Source organism: Mytilus californianus, unplaced genomic scaffold, assembly GCF_021869535.1.
Source record: "Mytilus californianus isolate M0D057914Y unplaced genomic scaffold, xbMytCali1.0.p SCAF_1, whole genome shotgun sequence".
NCBI classification, from domain to species: Eukaryota; Metazoa; Mollusca; class Bivalvia; order Mytilida; family Mytilidae; genus Mytilus; species Mytilus californianus.
This window is the reverse complement of record NW_026262581.1, coordinates 131,351,433-131,365,728: the sequence shown is the minus strand read 5'-3', so window position 1 is coordinate 131,365,728 and position 14,296 is coordinate 131,351,433. Positions and strand designations below refer to the sequence as shown.

Below are 14,296 nucleotides of genomic sequence, written 5' to 3'. Positions count from 1 at the left end.
AATTAATGTCTCTTCAGTGATGTTAGGAATCGAAACAGTATTTGGAAGGCCATTTAATTTACCACAATTTAGGATAGACTCTTGAATTTTGAAGAGTCGAAATAGGATGAATGGATCATATAAACCCGAAGGCAAATATAATACAAGCCCAAACTAAAAAATATAAATAAGTCTAAATTGAAAACAACGTTCAAACCTATGATTGCGTTGGATAAAAACCGCAAACAACATTTTCCAAAAGACCAAAAAAGTTAAAAAGTATATTTAAACAAAACGCATTTGACTAACAGGTCGAACAACAGATGTTCTTAAACCCTGCTGACAGCCATTGGCGATTGCCAAATAAACGGATCACAAGATGTAACAAAATGGATCTTTATTATCAATTTAATACCAAACAGAACAAGAGTGCACACGCTGAAATGTCTCGCCTTCTTTACTAATCATTGATATTATGTTGATAGTCCTAAATATAAAGCTTTATTACAACTGTCACATAAACTTAACATTAACCAAGTAAACTAAACATTGACCAATGAACCATGAAAATGAGGTCAAGGTCAGATGAACCATGCTAGGCAGGCATGTACAGCTAACAATTCTTCCATACAACAAATAGAGTTGACCTATTGCTTATAGTTTAAGAAAAACAGACCAAAACACAAAAACTTAACACTGAGCAATGAACCTTGAAAATGAGGTCAAGGTCAAATAAAACCTGTGTGACTGCCAAATAGATCATAAAATATTTCCATACACCAAATATAGTTGAACTATTGCATATAGTATAAGAAAAACAGACCAAAACACAAAAACTTAACTATAACCACTGAACCATGAAAATGAGGTCAAGGTCAGATGACACCTGCCAGTTGGACATGTACACCTTACAGTCCTTCCATACACCGAATATACTAGACCTATTGCTTATAGTATCTGAGATATGGACTTGACCACCAAAACTTAACCTTGTTCATTGATCCATGAAATGAGGTCGAGGTCAAGTGAAAACTGTCTGACGGGCATGAGGACCTTGCAAGGTACGCACATACCAAATATAGTTGAACTATTGCACATAGTATTAGAAAAAAAGACCAAAACTCAAAAACTTAACTTTGACCACTGAACCATGAAAATGAGGTCAAGGTCAAATGACACCTGCCCGCTAGACATGTACACCTTACAATCATTCTATACACCAAATAAAGTAGACCTATGGCATACAGTATAAGAAAAACAGACCAAAACACAAAAACTTAACTATAACCACTGAACCATGAAAATGAGGTCAAGGTCAGATGACACCTGCCAGTTGGACATGTACACCTTACAGTCCTTCCATACACCGAATATACTAGACCTATTGCTTAAAGTATCTGAGATATGGACTTGACCACCAAAACTTAACCTTGTTCACTGATCCATGAAATGAGGTCGAGGTCAAGTGAAAACTGTCTGACGGGCATGAGGACCTTGCAAGGTACACACATACCAAATATAGTTATCCTATTACTTATAATAAGAGAGAATCTAACATTACAAAAAATCTTAACTTTTTTTTCAAGTAGTCACTGAACCATGAAAATGAGGTCAAGGACATTGGACATGTGACTGACGGAAACTTCGTAACATGAGGCATCCATATACAAAGTATGAAGCATCCAGACCTTCCACCTTCTAAAATATAAAGCTTTTAAGAAGTTAGCTAACGCCGCCGCCGCCGCCGTAGCCACCGCCGCCGCCGGATCACTATCCCTATGTCGAGCTTTCTGCGACAAAAGTCGCAGGCTCGACAAAAACAATAAACTTGCGGAAAAGATGGTATACCGCAAACATGAGGTGCAAAAATTTGTACACCATATCGGGATTTCGACAATTAATGTCTCTTCAGTGATGTTAGGAATCGAAACGGTCTTTGGAAGGCCATATAATTTACCTAAATTTAGGATAGACTCTTGAATTTTGAAGAGTCCAAATAGGATGACCGGATCATATAAACCCGAAGGCAAATATATATATGTATATATGCCTAAAATGCAACATGCCCTCATCTTATTATTGTTATTGTCATAGAAATCCAAATAATCTAATTAGCATTCCCTTTACTTAAACCTGCTTTTCATTATCAAAGTTAACCCTTTGACCAGGTAAACTTGGAGCAAGTCATAGATTGTCACTATCAAAATTTTTCATCAAAAGAAAAAACTGTGATTGAATAATTCCCGTCCAAGTCAATCCAAGTTTTAAGAAAAATAGGATGAGATTCTATTCCATCCAAGTCAGTCAAAGTTTTTGATCCTAGTTTTCTTTGACGGTTGTAACTATAAAAAAAATCCATCAAAAACTTTGACCATGAAAACTTGTACAAGAAAACTTTGAAAGTGACAACAGGCCTATTTAGAAAAAAAAAAGGTTGTTACAGAAACAGGAAGAGATTATGGGGATGTTGTTTGGTTTTTTTTTCAGGTCGTTTGGGTCACTGTGTTATTGAGTTATACCTCATTTCTGTTAATTTTATTCAAATCTGACACGTTATTATGGGAGAAGTAAATTAAGTACACCTCTACTTTAACAGAAGATTTCTATGCATTCATTATCTAAGGATACTACTTCCTTATAAGCAGTGGGGTGTTTTGTACCTCTTCATTTGGTAATAAAAATCTTATTAAAATACCCTTAACAGTCTAAATTCAGAAAATGAATTGTCCTGTTTTAAAATTGGGTCATACTACAGATATAATATTATAAGTTATCTAAAAGCATGAATAATTATTTTTCTACTAGATAGTGATGTAATAAAAATCTGAAAGTACCCAAATTTCTTTCTATTTGAAATATATGTTAGCTGAATTTCAGCTGTCCATGTCATATTAAATCTGGGAAAGGCCCATTTGATGTATGTGTGTGTTGAAGGAGGGAGGGACGGGGGATAACTGATGAATAAAGTATAGATTAAATGACAAAGATTATTACACATGTACATACTTTTTGATTCAGTTTAAGCGATGTTTTATTTTTCAAAAGTGCACAAATGACAAATATACAACAGAAATGCAGATCTGAGGCAGGTGTTTCCTGTGCAATATCAGTAAGTTGTTTCGTATGCAGTTTATGCAATCAGTTGTATTTTTATGGTGTTGTGTTATAAAATTTCTACAGGAATTAAATTTCTATTATCCATCATTTCCTACACCCCTGTGTAAAGTGTGTACAAATCTTGGGCTTGGTATTCAAAAGACTGACCAAATTTTAAACAAGAATTGATGTCTCACCTTTTGCAATACTTTAAAGTAACGTTAGGGTAAATAGAGTGAAAAAAACTTTTAAACTGAGGCCAATTTCAAATGAAACCTGTTTGGTGCACTTGTCCTCTTACACACCTATTCCTGAGAATGAAGATGTGGTCAAGGCAATATGACATATGTCAATCAGACATTTTCTCCTCATATATCAACTTGTTGACCTATAAGGTCTTATAATATATAGAGCAAAGGAACAGACCTCAACTGACCACTGCTGGGTGAAATAAAAGATCAGGTCATATACATATATGCATGTTTGACATATATTTCTAACCTATGATATATAATAATTGATGAATATATAAAATCATGAAAACTTGACCTGATTGAGTATATAAAATGTGGTAAAGATCAAGAGACAATGATACAGTGACAAGGTCTTAGAACACGAACAACCTCCATGAAAATTTTTCATTCTACGATGTTAAAGTTGAATCATATATTAAGGTATTAAAAGGCAAGACAAAAATTAAATTTCATCATCAAAAGTCGTCTTTAGTCCAACTAAAAATACACATTGTTTTGAAGTAATTTGTGGTAATGTAAATTATGTTTGAAGCAATAAAATGCATTTGATTAAACTTTTTAGTAAATGTTTCTAATAATTCCTATCTTTGTGTGTTTACAATTTTCTTTTTTTTTTGTAAATTATGTGTTTAGTGATAAATGTAAGTGAATCACACAATAATCTTACAACTGCCAAAACACAGCTGAGTAGTCAATTTACTACAGATAATGCTGCATTCTTTCTCCTACTTTCGTGCATGTGGGGCTCCCTATGGGGAAACAGTTTTACAAAATTTACTTGAAATAATCTTGAAATTTTTTTACTCATTTGTTTCAGCCTAATAAGAATTGCATCAACATTTCAAAAACCATTTCAGATGAATTGTTAATATTTAAAATGATAATCATGTTAATTCAAATATTCAGAAAAGAATCAACAGGGTTCCTCGGTAGTAATTAAAATCTAAAATTATTTTTTGAAAGAAAAAGTATCAGAATCCAATAAAAGAATCTCACAATTTATAGAAATAAGCAATGCATGCATTAAAAAGGAGTGATCCACATATTTTTCTTCCTTTCTTGTAAAATACTTTTTACATAAACTTGTAAAATACTTTTTACATAAACTACTTCAAATTTAATTCACTTTAAATGTATTCTAAATAAATTTTCAGGACATGAATGCATATTAAATAAATTTAATTATGGCGTAACAACTTATGTCTTGTAAACAGTCCCTTCTCTTCACCCTCTCTTATTATATTAATCCAAACATCTTTTCTGATAATTTTTATGACATCTTCATTCATAGTTAGTTTATAGACCCCTCCCAAAATATCTGTTTTCAAAAATTCCCACACTAGATCCCTCCCAAAGGATCTCAACTTTCATAACTTTGCCATAACTTACTCAAATCATTCTGTTTACACCTGTTTTCTGTAATAAGTACAGATTATAGGCAAAATACTTTTCAAGTAATTACTACAAAGAGGTAAGTATATAAAAAATTCATGCCAGATTTACTACGAAGAAAATATATTCTAAACTGACCTTAAAGGAAAACTGCCTCTGTACATATCTTCAAAAAAAACTCTAATACACATAAATTATATCCACGAATATGTCAATTTTTTCTAGACTTTCCAGGTAAAACCAAATGTTTGACTCCTTTATTATAATTTGTAAAAGCCTTAACATACTCCATTAACATACAGATATAAGCACACCTATTGAACTACAGTTCTAAATTGGCTGTCACCTCAATTATACATTATTAAGTTATCAAAATGTAACTTAATTAAATTTGGTAGATATGTATCATTTCAGACTCACCTGTAAAAACTTTTGTTACTTTTATGCTGTGACCACGACTGCCATTGTGTGATTCCTATCTATAAAATATATCACAACTGTTAAAATCAGTGGGGAAATGTTATGTTTTTTAAAAGAAATTGCACAAGAAAATTATTATGCATTTTTTTATCATAAAAATTCCATTGCAATTTATCTAACATTAACATGTGAAACTATCCTTATTCAAGAAACACAAAGAAGAACGAAAGAATAAAATCTTCTCCCTGAATGGCTGATGAACCCATGTATAGAAATGCAAAGGTATGTTTATAATACTGAAATAAATTTTTAAAAGAAGTTTGATAATACAAAATTTATAATTTTCCAATATTTAAAGTTCACAGTTTGCAGAAATTTGCTTTAATTAACGAAAAGATGACTAAATTTAACTATTGTATGAGAGAACTGGTTTGTGTGTTGAGTTAAACAACAGAATAATGTATGTCACTGTTAATCAGAACAGAATGACTTAATTAACCTGAACAGCATATATATATATATGAACAAATAGATGAGTGGAGTATACATTGAGAAAAAAAAGATGAGTGGAGTATGCATTGAGAAAAAAAAGATGAGTGGAATATACATTGAGGGAAAAAAAATGAGTGGAGTATACATTGAGGAAAAAAAGATGAGTGGAGTATACATTGAGGAAAAAAAGATGAGTGGAGTATACATTGAGCACAAAAAGATGTGTGGAGTATATATTGAGGAAAAAAAAGATGAGTGGAGTATACATTGAGAGAAAAAAAGATGTGTGGAGTATACAATGAGAAGAAAAAGATGTGTGGAGTATACATTGAGAAAAAAAAGATGAGTATCATTGAGAAAAAAAAGATGAGTGGAGAGTATACATTGAGAAAAATAAATGGAGAATGTGTCCCCATGGACACAGATGATGCCACCCCTTGCATACAACATTATAAAGGGACATAATTCAAGAACGATAAAATTGACGCTACTCAAATTTGTACTTGATCTGAGTTGTAAGTTAATAAATATTGTGTATAGGTTTCATAATGTTTGGTTGGAGCAACTTAAGTTACAGAACGGAAACTAAAAATTTGCAATTTTTCGCTTTATAAAGGGGCATAACTCGATAATGATTAAAGCGACGCTACCAAAATTCAACTTGATCTGTGTTTTGTGGTAAAAAGCATTGTGTATAAGTTTCATAACATTTGGTTGAGGCAATTTAAGTTAGAGAACGGAAACTAAAAATTTTGCATTTTTTCCATTTAAAAAGGGGCATAACTCGAGAATGATTAAAGTGACACCACCAAAATTCAAACTTGATCTTTATTTTGTGGTAATAAGCATTGTGTATAAGTTTCATAACATTTGGTTGAGGCAAACTAAAGTTAGAGAACGGAAACAAAAATATTTGCTATTTTTCCATTTATGAAGGGGCATAACTCTAGAACGGTTAGAGTGACGCTACCAAAATTCAATCTTGATCTGTATTTTGTGGTAATAAGCATTGTGTATAGGTTTCATAACATTTGGTTGAGGCAAACTTAAGTTAGAGAACAGAAACTAAAAATTGTGCAATTTTTCCATTTATAAAGGGGCATAACTCTAGAACGGTTAAAGTGACGACACCAAAATTCAAACTTGATCTGTGTTTTGTGGTAATAAACACACATAATTTTGGTTGATATTACAGAACAGAATAGGGACAGAGTAACATATGGAATAACTGATGAATAAACTGAAAGATATTATTGTGTTTATTTTGTATGGTAGGATGTTCTATGGATTGTTTCAGACAATAGATAACTGTTTCACTGTATTTTTTCACTGTTTATAATGCAATAATGTGATTTCCCTTTAAATAAATACTGATTAATACATGGCCTTTTTAATATAGTTCACCCAATAAAAAGTAAAATAAGAAAAATACTGAACTCCAAGGAAAATTCAAAACAGAAAATCAAATGGCAAAATAAAAAGCTCAAACAATCAAACAAATGGAAAACAACTGTCATATTCCCGATTCCTGACAGTACAAACATTTCCTTATGTAAATAATGGTGGATCAAACCTGGTTTAATAATCCATTGTAGAATTAATATTATTTTGGGCCAAGTTGAACTCAGAATACTGAACCTATGGACAATGAGATAACATTTAGATTACTCTACAGATGGTCCAATTACCAATTACCATGTAAGGATCATATGATGATATGACTACCTTCTCTTGGAATATTAGAGATTTGTCCTAGGTTTATACCATATTTCCAACCTAAAACCCACTAGACTACTTTTTGGAAAAGGTTGGTATTGTCAATAAACAAGCAACTCTGTAAATCCTCGTCCTAATAGACTGTGGTAATTCTAAGCTTGTTTATTTTCAAAACCTTTACTAAAATGCCATTACCTGACATCATATCACACAACAAAGATGTAAAGTTGAATGATATCATTATATTTTTTTAAATCTTTTAACAGTCCATGAGGCGTATTTAAACCTTTTTATTACCAGTCTATAGCACTATGGATCTATTGATCATAATTAAAACCCAATTATAAATGTTTTGTGTATGCAAACACTCCAGGAAGGACTGAAGGTCATTTGGCTCATTATAAAAACACACCCTTAAAGGAATTATTAAATTAAATTGTTACTATTTATATCAATAACTCAGCCATCTTGTACATATGATACTTTGAATGGAGCGTCTAGATTTACATTTTTACTATGGAATTTACACACTTGGCATTAATTAATCAATACCAGCTGATCATAGATCAAAACAAAACATCTGAACAAAACACAGGTGCTCTGTCAAAGAAAAAAACAAATTCTCAAAGTTTATGCCAATTTTAATTTTTTACTGTCAAGATGTTGGGGAAATGGTAATAGGATTTATACTTTTAATCTGTATACACACAATCTATCCATCAATCAAGAAATAGTAAATTAATTATAATGTAAATGGGGTGGATAATACATAATTATAAACATATATATAAATTATCAAAGTTATACAGAATACAAACTAATGAAGTTAAGATTTCTTTTTTAAACATCTTTTTGCCTTACCAATTGAAATCTTTTCCATTAAGACTTATTTACTATATATATATATATATAAATGAAAACAAAGGAAGTGCAACAAATTATTCCAGCTGCAACATTCATTTCGGATTTATTTCTTATTATTAGTTATAACGCTCTATTTTATTCACATTTTTTTAATCCCCTTTCCGCTTTCGTTTTTTTTTTTGCAATTTCAAAACTTGTGTCAGAAATTATACAATTTTGTAAATAATGCATACTGATACCTAAAACTTTTTAACTTTTGTAAGTAGGGCAAGTTGCAATCAAAATAAAGAAGTTGTAAATATGTGCACGTGATTTTAGATGATGTTCCTTCGTCTTGATACATGTTTCACGCTTGTCAACCCGGACAACAGTTTATAATCAACTTACCTTAAACTGATTTATTACTTGTCAATCCTGTTATTAGGAAAAATCACTAAATTTAAATATTCTATCAGGTGCACTTCTTCGGTTCAAATGTTCGCCATTTCTTTCAGGATCATGGGTAAAGAAAAACCAAGAGGTGTCCGAAGGGGTAGTGAGGTGACTAGTATTCCCGCCAAAATGTCAAGGTGTTTTTGTACTAACTAGCATTATATAGATTGTATTATTTATTCAATAATTCTGGAAATATGCTAAATATACTGAGTGTTAGTATGAACTCATTGTTTGGATATCTAAATATATGCAGTTCAATGTTTCATTTGTCGTTTATATTTTGCCGGAATATGCATGAGATATTTGCCTAGAGCTCGATTAGCAACCAACAATCAATCACTCAATGATCTATATTTTGAACTGCGTTTCTGCACACAAATTTACTCCTGGCCAATATATAGGGTCGTCCTTTTCTGCACTCAGCACACAATCCAACGAATCTCAGTATTAGGATGTACTGCATCCAGGCTAGTATTAGCCTGAGTACAAGAAGGTAGTATTTCGAGCAAGCTTTGATAGGGTAAAACATATTATTTTATTATCATTATCCATTAGAATGTTTTCATCGAAAATAGAATTTAGTAAAGGTTTACAAAATCGGCATTTCCTAGCTTTCAGTAACTGCGACGGTACTCTCAGATTTCAGTGTACTTTATGTCTTTTGTGCTTTAAGTTGTTAGGTTTTTTTGTGCTTTGAATCGATCTGATAAGTTTAAAACCTCTTTTCGGCTGATTTTTATAGTGTGTTCTTATGTTGTGCTGTTACACCACTGTCCCAGGGTAGGGGAGGGTTGAGCACCAGCAAATTGGCATGTGTAACTTGGCCCCGACACATTCTGTATGGCCTATCCCAAGTCAGGAGCCTGTAATTCAGTGGTTGTTGTTTGTTGCTGTATGTCATATTTGTTTTGTTTTTTATTGTTTTGTACTTAAATCAGGCCGTTAGTTTTTTCGTTTGGATTGTTTTGCAATTGTCATTTCGGGGCCTTTTATAGCTTACTATGGGGAGTGGGTTTTGCTCATGGTTGAAGACCATACAGTGAACTTTAATTGATTACTTCTACGTCATTTGGTCTCTTTTGGAAAGTTGCCCAGTTGGCAATCATACCAAATCTACTTATTTTTATATGTGGTTTGTATATCTTATAAATTATAGGCGGCCACGGTCGCCAAGAGGTTTGGAAATACTTCTACAGTATTCATTAGTCTGTCAACTCTGAGGTTGCTTGAACTTGATTGGGGCTAAAGATCACAGCCAGTCACCGGTGACTAATTGGTTGTTCACTTATTTTGCAAACCGAACATATGCAGTCTTAAAGGTCGCTGAAAGTGGCGTTAAACACAAACAAACAGTCATTGTAGGAACATTTAAATGTTATGCAGAGGATTTAAGTTCAGATGTGGTCATAATATGATTTTCTATACTACTTGACTTACCGTTCAGCGTACGGCCTTGAGTGAGGACGAATTGATAATTTCATTCTCAATTAATTACCTGATAACAATACCAGATTGTTGGCTGCTTTGCTTTCCATTCGTTCCGTTGGTTGATTTTGTCAGTTTTTATGGACTTCCCCTTTTCGAATTTCCCATTTGCAGTTTTTTATTGAATATCACGTTTTATTTAGTAATGTTTATATCATAAAATAAGTTCTTGATTGTTTTTTTTTTTTTGTTTTGTTATTTTTTTTTATTTTGGGGTTGTTTTTTTTTTACTGTTTTTGTTTGTTTGTTTGGTTGTATCCTTTGTTTCAAGTTAAATGGTATAATACAATCTCGACATCCTAAATTCTTGTATTCTTACATTGACAATGGTCCCGTAATTGATTTCTGACCAAATCTTGCTTTTTGAAAGTGTTGATAAAAAGTAAATAAAAAAAAACGTTGTTTCCATTGTAAAAAAAAAAAATATAAAATGCAAATCCCGTCGATTGTAGAATACCATTCAACTTGAAATAAGGGATATTACCTAGTCGATTGTATTACACCATTCAACTTGAAACAAAGGATATAATAACCACGTCGATTGTATTATGTCATTCAGCTTGAAACAAAGGATATTACCACGACGATTGTAATACACCATTCAGCTTGAAACAAAGGATTCTACCATGTCGATTGTAATACACCATTCAGCTTGAAACAAAGGATATTACCACGTCGATAGTAATACACCATTCAGCTTGAAACAAAGGATATTACCACGTCGATTGTAATACACCATTCAGCTTGAAACAAAGGTTTCTACCACGTCGATTGTAATACACCATTCAGCTTGAAACAAAGGATTCTACCACGTCGATTGTAATACACCATTCAGCTTGAAACAAAGGATTCTACCATTCGATTGTAATACACCATTCAGCTTGAAACAAAGGATATTACCACGTCGATTGTAATACACCTTTCAGCTTGAAACAAAGGATATTACCACGTCGATTGTAATACACCATTCAGCTTGAAACAAAGGATACTACCACGTCGATTGTAATACACCATTCAGCTTGAAACAAAGGATATTACCACGTCGATTGTAATACACCATTCAGCTTGAAACAAAGGATTCTACCACGTCGATTGTAATACACCATTCAGCTTGAAACAAAGGATACTACCACGTCGATTGTAATACACCATTCAGCTTGAAACAAAGGATATTACCACGTCGATTGTAATGCACCATTCAGCTTGAAACAAAGGATTCTACCACGTCGATTGTAATACACCATTCAGCTTGAAACAAAGGATATTACCACGTCGATTGTAATACACCATTCAGCTTGAAACAAAGGATTCTACCACGTCGATTGTAATACACCATTCAGCTTGAAACAAAGAATACTACCACGTCGATTGTATTATACCATTCAACTTTAGACAATTAACGGATACTACCAACTCGATTGTATTATACCATTCAACTTGAAACAAAGGATTCTACCACGTCGATTGTAATACACCATTCAGCTTGAAACAAAGAATACTACCACGTCGATTGTATTATACCATTCAACTTTAAACAATTAACGGATACTACCAACTCGATTGTATTATACCATTCAACTTGAAACAAAGGATACTATCACCAAATGGGAGCTACACCGGATATTGGTTCTAGCTGAAGCGGAGACAGCGTGTAAAATGCAAGCTGCCGTGCATTGTCGAAACTTTGTCTTTGTGATTTACAACATATTTAAAGACAAGCTAGAACAATTCGGGTCTTGTGTGTTTATGGTTGGTCATAATTGAATAAAAGGAAGAAATTTGATTTGAAGTAATCTGTCCCCCTTTTTTTTTCAGGTTCTAAATGTTAGTTTTTTTTTATCTCCAGACTTAATTTACACTGGTGTCTAACATTCTTTAATGATTTGGAGAACAGGTTACAACATATCATTATACAAAGCTTTAGACAAGTGCAATAATTACAAATGCATAAAATATTGGAATTCTTATCTGTGCCGGATTACAAAATTTGACAATCTCTCTCCGCTTCAGCTAGTATCAATATCCGGTGTCACTGTTTGCATATAGGATATATTTCTCTGAGTTGATTTGGTATTTTGGACTTGCTTGTATAATCGTGATTTGCTGTATTTTTATCTGAAAGTGGAATATGAACTAGTTTTCCGCAATTTTGAATACTATTAGATCGTACTAAGAGTTCTTTGTTGTTTTGTGATAAGTGAAGTTATTGCAAGTCAATACATTTTCTATTGTTTTTTTACAGTTTATTATAAGGTCGTACTATCAAACATGTTTCCCAGTTTGGGGAGAGTTGAGTGGCCATAAATATGTGACTGCCACATTCGTTTTGTGCTTTTATAAGCTAGGATTCTGTCGTTGGTTGCCGTCTGTCATAATTATGTTCGTTTCAGGCCGTTCGTTTTCTGTTTGAATTGTGAGTTTCACTATTTGCTATTTCTTTTTATAGCTTCCCATACGGTATGAGTCTTGCTCATTACTAGAAGACGTAAGGTTATCTGTAGTTGACATTCTTGCTCTGTTTTATATGGTTGATAGTTGTCTTATTGGCAATCATACCACACCTTCTTATTATGATATTGCTGATGGTAAAATTGAAATAATCTCTTGGGAAGTTTTACGGACACCATCATGATTTGGTTGATCATTGTGGAATGTCACATTGACCATAGACATATTCTATTTCGGTAACCTTCAAAATGATATTCATGTAATTGAAAACTGGTGTTCGCAAAATTGTATGAAACTAAATGCCAAAAAGTGTAAATCAATGATTATTGGTTCAAAACAGAGGCTTTATTCAACTGGGAACAGTTTAGATATCAAAATTTCAGATGAACAAATAGAGAATGTAGATTGTGAAAAACTTCTCGGTTTATAGATCGACAAAAACCTAAATTGGAATGAGCAAATAGATAAAATGTCATGTACAATATCAAATAGAATCAATTTATTAAAAAAGATAAGAAAATATTTACCTATGCATATACGTATTATTTATTTTAATGCTTATATTCTGCCATTGTTTGATTATTGTTGCAATATATGGGGAAGTTGCTATGAAAGTGGAATAAATAAACTTAATAAGTTATTAAAGAAATCTGCTAGGGTTATAGTAGAAGCTGACATAATGACATCATCCAGTTTGTTGTTTAATAGTTTAAACTGGTTAAATGTGGAAAAACGCATTCAATATCAAAAGGCAATACTTGTATTTAAATCATTAAACGATATGGTTCCTAACTATTTACAAGAAAACTTTCATTTTATTGGTAATCAGAATTATAATTTACGTTCGGCTGATGAAAAACTATTAAATCTTCCGAAACCAAAAACAAACTTTTTAAAGAAAACATTTACATATTCAGGTTCTCAAATATGGAACAGTTTACCAAATGAAATAAAAATGAGTAATACACTTGTAGCTTTTAAAACAAAATGTTACAAATTTTTCATCAATTGTGCAAATTAATATGCTTTTTCATTATTATCTAGATACAATTGTATATTGTGTATAATATATCATTATAATATTGTATGTACTTATAAATATGTTATTATTATTTTGAGGACTCTCAGGAAGATTAGTTTTAACTAATGGGATTATCCTCTTGAAATAAAGATTATTTATTTATTTATTTATTTATTTATTTATTTATTTCCGGCGACGGCGACGATGACGACGGCGTCAACAATTGTTAAGTTTTCTGCTTAAGTTAGTGTGATAGACCAATGATATTTGTATCAAGTTGCATTACTATCAGTACATATCAGTGTGACGCCTCGGACTATTTTGAGGCCCTGTCCCCAGGTCAAGGTCCAGTGACTTTGAATTAATAAGGAATGAGGAAATAACACAAGCTTCTGGTTATAGAGTCTACCGAACTTTCTGCATCCTGTAACCGTGAAAACCATTCAAATTAACTGCAGTCCAAAATAAATTGTGACATTTTAAAGCTGCTAATACAGATATCAGACCAGGCATCCATGCCAATCCTTGGCACTACCTTCACTGTGTAGCATCACCACCGGATATAGATACTCCCGTAGCAAAGAAACAATGATAGCAAAACGTACCGAAGTACCTATTCTAATCCCCGTACAGTAAACAACAATTTGCCGCTATTCGCCGTACAGTTTATCCGCTTTATTTACTCTGTGTAAAA

At 32.4% G+C, this 14,296-nt stretch overlaps 1 protein-coding gene and 1 long non-coding RNA gene across 3 annotated transcripts in view; one reads left to right on the top strand and one right to left on the bottom strand.

Annotated features, from left to right (window-relative positions):
- LOC127734496 (eyes absent homolog 1-like) overlaps nt 1–8,712 on the bottom strand; it is a 118,705-nt gene extending 109,993 nt beyond the window's left edge. For both annotated transcript variants that reach the window (XM_052244396.1, XM_052244415.1), the window contains exons 1-2: nt 8,601–8,712; nt 5,142–5,200 (exon numbers count right to left, since the gene is read on the bottom strand). The gene's annotated coding sequence lies outside the window, so the exon portion shown is untranslated. The remainder of the gene's footprint in view (nt 1–5,141; nt 5,201–8,600) is intronic.
- Nucleotides 1–11,927, top strand: part of LOC127734520 (uncharacterized) — a 40,709-nt gene extending 28,782 nt beyond the window's left edge. Inside the window, exons 2-3 of the long non-coding RNA XR_007997644.1 lie at nt 10,693–10,888; nt 11,348–11,927. This is a non-coding gene — a long non-coding RNA (uncharacterized LOC127734520). The remainder of the gene's footprint in view (nt 1–10,692; nt 10,889–11,347) is intronic.
- The last annotated feature ends 2,369 nt before the right edge of the window (nt 11,928–14,296 follow it).